We start from the raw sequence: 6,729 nt of genomic DNA on the forward strand, positions 1-6,729 counted from the left end.
CTCTTGGTTCTAAGTACATACATACAGGCGTTAGTTGAGCTTGGTTGACAATTTCTATACTTTTTTAAGTAACAAATAATTGGAGAAATTTTGTGGCTATATTTATGATTTTTCTCAAAGAACTTAAGGATCTTTATTTCCATTTCTATATATTGTGGGAATTTTTGCAGACATTGATATGGGTGAAACAAAGAAAGTAACCGAACAAACTAATATTGGACAGTTGGAGTTCAGCCCTGCACGACCCTTTGACAAAGCCCTTCCCTCACTTCTAGCCACCATTGTCCATTGTTCACACCTAACACAACCTAGTGGTAGCATGTCACTTCCTCCTTGCCAGCCAGTTCACCCCAGCCTGTTATAAAAGAAAAAAAGTCAATTTTTATGTTCTCCCCCAACCGACAGTGAGCTTCACGGTGACATCTATCCTAATCTACACTGACTTTCACCCTACTTCGACCACAACCAGACTTTCATAGTTAATAGGGTGGTAATTTTGCTGGTTTCGACATTATGTACATGCATGAGTTTAATCACCCCTCCCTCCTCTTTTCCTTTTCAGTTATGAGATTAAAGTGAGGGAATGACAAGAGAAGATCATGAACCAACGAAAATTACAGGTAATTATTGTTTTTCTTTTTTTCCTTAACTCTTTTTAGCCTTTGGAAATATTTTAGCAAAGAACTCATGTATGATCTGCATTGAGACTGTTCTTGAGTTGCTTTCATCAGACAAGTTTATGAAGTTCTTGTTGTTGGTTTGTCATGATTTTGTTTCAATTTTTCTGGGAAACTAAGAGTTGTTACTCTTGATTTTTTTTCGAGTATTTCTCAGTCTAAGAGTAATTTATCACTAAGCACATGATTTTGTTGGTAACATGCAAGATACAACCTGAATGGAATATCAAATACCATAATGTATTTGTCAGATCATGCAAGACAACTATACAAGCAGATAATTATGCTTATAGTAGCAATCGGCAATAAAATTATTTTTAAAATTTATTTCAGTGTTCTAATTACCTTGTTATCCTAATTCCTATCTTCTTTCGCCTTGCAGATGTGTTGAAATTTGTTGTCAGAATCTGTTTGAATGATGAACTTCATGCATACAATTGTTGTGGTTGTCACAACTGGAATCTATTAAACAAAATCAAATACTTGATAATAACTACCTCTCCACACTGTTATGTTTCTTGTTTTTTTGTTTTCAATAATTTGATCGGTTTTAGACTTTTGATTTATTTTCAATTAGAAGTAAATGAATGAAGGAAAAAGATAACAGAAAAAGATGATTTTACTTTTACTATCATTTTCCTATGCTTTTTAGTTTATGGGGATATATATTTGTTGGTGTTCCTTTTCTTAAGTTAGAAGAAAAAAGTTGGGGCATAACTTTACATGGACAATCAAGTCATTTTTTTTCTTAATTTGTGTCTTTTATAGCTAAAAGAAGAAAACTTAAGAATTACATATAAGTAGTATAAAGTCCTAATATAAGCTTGATAAAAAAATTTCCTTTAATTTTTACTCTGTTTATAAACTTATGAGGTTACAAATTGCAATATATTTTCTAATACCATATTATGAATAATTTGGATAGCTGGTTGTGTTTGAAAACTGTATCTTCTTCCATCGTCATTGGTTTGTCGTTGCTTTCTTTTCATTTTTGTTAAATTTCAACAAATATCAAGTTGATGTGACTTTTATTGTAGGATATGGGTAATGTTTACAATTTCAAGGATTAGAACTTTTCGTTTATGTTGTTTATCAGACCTTCTATACATCTCTACAATTATATGATCTTTATGGTGAATACATTGTGCAAGGCCGTATATTATAAGATCAATACTGTTTTTTAATGGAAAGAAAAATATATAATGTGCTACACACCAAATTTTCTTCAAAGAAAAAAAAACAAATTAAATATATTCCATACTTTCTTTTTGTAGTTTGTGATCCTAGCTAAACTCAGGTTAAAGAGTTATGTTTATATTTGTATATTTGAATGGAGTTAATTGCAAATACAACGATTAGATACAAAATATTTGCATATGTAACACATATTGTATTGCTAATATAAATATATCACTCATAGAATTTGCTATAATTATACTTGTTTAAACATACTAATACACACTTAATCTTCTTAGTTCAATAATGGTATGGAGTGGAACAAACTTCCTACGTTAGGATAAAAGGGTCACACAAATTACCTTCGTAGTAAACTTACTTTTGACATTATTCATTTAACTTAGGGTAAGTATAATGGATTAGTAATTTTATGAATAATAATTAAGTATATAACAATATCTTTTAAAAATTGTAAATGTAGCAAAATATATTTGTGATAGATTTATATCGTTAATAGACTCTTATGGCTTATAAGCGAATGACATATGTGATTTAAAATAACTGCAGCAATTAGTTTAAAATGTTGTTATATATCTACGAATTTCTTAATTGTTATATTCATTTGTCATTAGTTGTATTTAAAAGGGATGACCAGAAAAACATTAAAACAAGAGGTTTACTTTTGATAAAAGAAAATTTTAAATTTAAATTGCTAAAATAGCAAAATGTCCATGTCTAAGTGAAAATTATTCAACAATAATCACGGTCGAACTCAAACTCCCAAAAACAATGATTACATTTATTCCCTAATTTGCTAATTCATTTTGGATTAAGTTTATTTTTGACAACAATAAAAAAATTGAGGTGTGAAACAATGATATTATAAATGCCAAAGAGTAGTTAAGATGCAAAATATAAATTTATATTTGCAATATTAGGTCAAAATGAATGATAATTTAGTTAGATTTTTGTCAAATAAATAAAAATGTGAACCATACCAAAAGCAAATATAGATGCTTTTTTATTATTGAGTTTTCATAGAATAAATAAAAAAAAAGTAGAAAATATTTGCCTTTTAACTTTTTCTTTTTTAATTTTCATAGAAAATATTTAATACAAAAATCAAATAAACGAAAAAAGCTTCTCCTCCACGGTCAATTTTCTTTCCCCTCTTCTTCAACCTCAACGGTCTCTTTTATTTCAAATTTCTTTCCCCTTTTTCTTCTCGATCGGTTTACTCTGCCTCTCATCTCCCCTTCTCTTCTTCGTCTTCCTCAAACCCTGCGATTTCCTATCTCTCAAATTCCGTTTCGCTCTTCCTATACCTCCAAAATTTCGCTCTTCCTCTCTAACGTGAAGCAGCCAAGAAACTCTATGTTGCGACATACCCATCTCGTCGATCCACCACTTTCTTCTTCTTCTAGCCTTAACGGTGCCAAAATCAAGGGCGGCAGACCCCTCGGAAACCCAAGTCTTCCAAAGAAAATTCTCCACCGTCAGATTGGTCTTGGCTGGCTATCTAAGACCAAAATATACTTTACAACCTGGGGAAGATTAAATCTAGAATTTGCAAAATTAGTACATATTATTTAAAATCAAACTAAACAGACTGCAATCTAAATGTGGAAAATTAAAAATTACCACAAAGTTTCAGTAGAGTAAATAATGTAGCAGCAACAAAGAAGACAATTGAAATGGCAACCCAAAAGTGCTGCAAAAATAAAGAAGAAAATAAGCTTTGATCAAACAACTCATTAAGAAGAAGAAAATAACCTAATTTGGTTCTTCAAAGATCTATAAGAAAAAGAGGAATACAACTAAAGAATAATTATACCATCCTCGACTCTTACTTCAAAGCAAATTTTGAATGTTCAATTTAGCAATGCTAGTCTATAGGCTTCTTACTCTTAATTGTATAAATTTACCCATCAATAGCAACATTGTTTTTATAGAGAAAGTTAAACAATGGAGATGATAAATAATCTTACAAACTCCTATTGGATCGTTTTTCTTTTCAAATGAAAATAGTTAATTTATTTCATTTATGGAAGGTGAAAATCTCAAATATATAGTAAAAGAACATGGAATATAAGGAAGCCCATAAAAAGAAGAGACTCCACTAGCTAGGTATTGATCAAAGATAAATATATGGATAAATAGATGCAACCTACAAATATATCAAAACAGACTAATACTCAAACTAAACTAAAGAAAACAAAAACATTTACTACTAAAAGATAAAATAAAACACAATTCAAAACAATTAATTACCAAGATTGATCTCAATCGAAAACCAAAACGCATCACATTATGAAGATATTGTGCTTCACATAACACTCCAAATAGCTATACCAAAATTACTTACTCTACATTTTCCATTTTGGCAAATCCACCTACAAGAATGCTAGTTACCAAGCTCATTTCTATGCCTTCTCTTCTTTCATTTTTCTAACAAAAGGTAGTATGAATAAGGCTGCACATTTGAAAAAATAAAGACAATTAATAATCAATAATGCTACCTAGCAGTCACAAGTTAACAATCAAATGAAGAAACCCAAGGATTTTTGCGGCGGAAGCACGATGAAGATTGGTTGCCGTTCGCGATCTAGGGTCACAGATTGAGAAGAGAACAAAATTAGAAACCAACTTGGAGAGAAAGAAAAGAAAAATTGATAGGGAAAGAGTAGAGTAAGAAAGAGATGAAAAATTTAGTTTTTAAAACCTAACAATTTTTTAAAAAGAAATTAAAAATGGGGGGTAATTAATGTCCTTTTTTACAAAATACAAAAAATTAAAAAAATAAAACTGGCTGATCATTAATGTCGATTTAAAAACGACATTAAACCCTTATCATTAATGTCGGTTTGATCCACCTTTTCAAAAACGACAATAAAGATAATTTTTCATTTTTTTCACCTGACACTACAAACCCAGATTTGTTGTAGTGTTATTATGGGTTGATGTATCTTTTTCAAATAAAAAATGCTATTTGCTAAAATTCAAAAGAAAAAGTTGTTTTGTCATTTTTTTTAAAATGACCCATAAAAACGTTATTATATCTCTTATGACAAAGAGTGTGGATTTACTAGTCCATATTTGACTTGTTTTTTGTTGGTAAAATTGGATAAGACCGCATTATATTGATATAATTACAGTAATGACACTCTTAAATCAATATTAATAGAAATTATAATTTAATTAATGTTATTAAGTTAAATGAATATAGTTTAAAAGTCATTCTAAACACAATTAATGTAATTGTTTTTTAAATTTAATTCATTTTCACATCTTTGTGCATATGTACGTGTGTGCGTGTGTGTGCATATGTGCGAGTGCGCGTTTGCCCGTGTGAGTTGATGTGTGTGTGCGTATGTGTGTGTGCGTGTATGCGTGTGTGCATGTGTGTGTAGATGTGTGTGTGCATGTGTGAATGTGTGTGTGCGTTCATGCGTGTGTTCGTGTGTGTGCGTTCATAATATTGTTGAATGACCTCGTTGACTTGTTTATGTGCTATTGAAGCTTTGATATTTATTTGTGATTGTATTTTAGGTTTTGATATTATTTTGTTTGTGCTTGGAGCATTCAACCCCAAAGGATGTTCTGTATTCTTCAAATTACATAAATGTTAATGGAACCATTAAGCTCTTATATGGACATGTCGTGAACAATATGAAGGATGTAGATATGGTTCGCATCCTAATGAACGAGCTAATATTCGGTAAAAACAAATTCATTTATTTAGCTCGTTAGGACTTGCTCCATTATTGCAGCATGGTAGAAATAGGCTATATGTGCATCCTAGCATACATTACGTAAGTAAACATCTTTTACTCATCTTTATGTCCAATACTATAGCTATAGTTATTTTGTTCCTTTTTAACTAAGGTTGCTTTTACTTAGATATCTTTGGGATGAATGTGATTGTGGAAGCAAGTTTTTTGTTATGACCAAGCAAAAATAACATCACATATCAAGGATCGTGATCTCCGATCCAGAAATTTTGCCAACCAGTTAGAAGCGGCTACCTTGGAACAAATAGTTCTAATTCCGTATAATACTGGGTAAATAAATAAGATTAACACATTATTATGTTTTTCATTGAGGTTAAATGTATACTCACATTGAAGATGTTTATTGTAGTTTTCATTGGATGTTGCATGTCATCGATCTTCGAGAGAACTGTGTTTATGTTTTGGACTCTCTTCAAAGTAAAGTTAACGAAGACATCCATGGAGTCATAAATGTGACTTATGATTTACTTCTTATTTGACTTCATTGTCTTTTAATTCTAATGTTTCCAAATGTATAGAGGATTAAAAACATGGCAAGCTAAGCATGATTTACAACATTATCGGTCAAATCCGAAATGGAAACCTATAAAGGTAATTTGCATTGACACATAATTATTTTCAATGAAACATAAGAATAATTTGTATGTAATTTATATGCATGCAGTGTCCTCGTCAATTGGATTCGGTTGGGTGTGGGTATTATGTCCAAAAGTATATACATGAAATCGTGCATAATTCTAGTACTCCCATCACTAGCCTTGTAAGTTTCTACTTTCACTTTTTATATGTTACAAATTACATAAATTATCTAAACTTAGTCTTTTATATGTTGAATTCTATAGCTAGAAATAGTATTAGTTTGCCATTGGATGTGTGGAAGTGTATGCTGGTTTTGTAGGGGTTGATCTTCCTTGTAGGTGAAATGGAAATATTGGTTTGCCATGGAAGTGTGGAAATGTATGTGCTGGTTTTGTAGGTTTCTTACATGTTGAATTCTATAGCTAGAAATATATTAGTTTGTCATTGGATGTGTGGAAGTGTATGCTGGTTTTGTAGGTGTTGATCTTCTTCCTTGTAGGTGAAAT

At 30.7% G+C, this 6,729-nt stretch overlaps 3 long non-coding RNA genes across 3 annotated transcripts; 2 read left to right on the forward strand and 1 right to left on the reverse strand.

Moving 5' to 3' along the window:
* The first annotated feature begins 374 nt into the window (after positions 1 to 374).
* LOC116403736 lies at positions 375 to 1,203 on the forward strand. Its single transcript, XR_004216568.1, has 2 exons — positions 375 to 620; positions 1,060 to 1,203. It is a non-coding gene; the product is annotated as an uncharacterized LOC116403736 (long non-coding RNA).
* Positions 1,204 to 3,348: 2,145 nt separating this feature from the next.
* Positions 3,349 to 4,349, reverse strand: LOC116403735. Its single transcript, XR_004216567.1, has 3 exons — positions 4,219 to 4,349; positions 3,495 to 3,564; positions 3,349 to 3,413 (listed from the first exon to the last, which is right to left on the reverse strand). It is a non-coding gene; the product is annotated as an uncharacterized LOC116403735 (long non-coding RNA).
* Positions 4,350 to 5,628: 1,279 nt separating this feature from the next.
* LOC116403732 lies at positions 5,629 to 6,455 on the forward strand. Its single transcript, XR_004216563.1, has 3 exons — positions 5,629 to 6,061; positions 6,163 to 6,235; positions 6,309 to 6,455. It is a non-coding gene; the product is annotated as an uncharacterized LOC116403732 (long non-coding RNA).
* Positions 6,456 to 6,729: the final 274 nt, after the last annotated feature.

The sequence above is a fragment of the Cucumis sativus genome, chromosome 5 (genome assembly GCF_000004075.3).
Source record: "Cucumis sativus cultivar 9930 chromosome 5, Cucumber_9930_V3, whole genome shotgun sequence".
In the NCBI taxonomy this organism is placed as follows: Eukaryota; Viridiplantae; Streptophyta; class Magnoliopsida; order Cucurbitales; family Cucurbitaceae; genus Cucumis; species Cucumis sativus.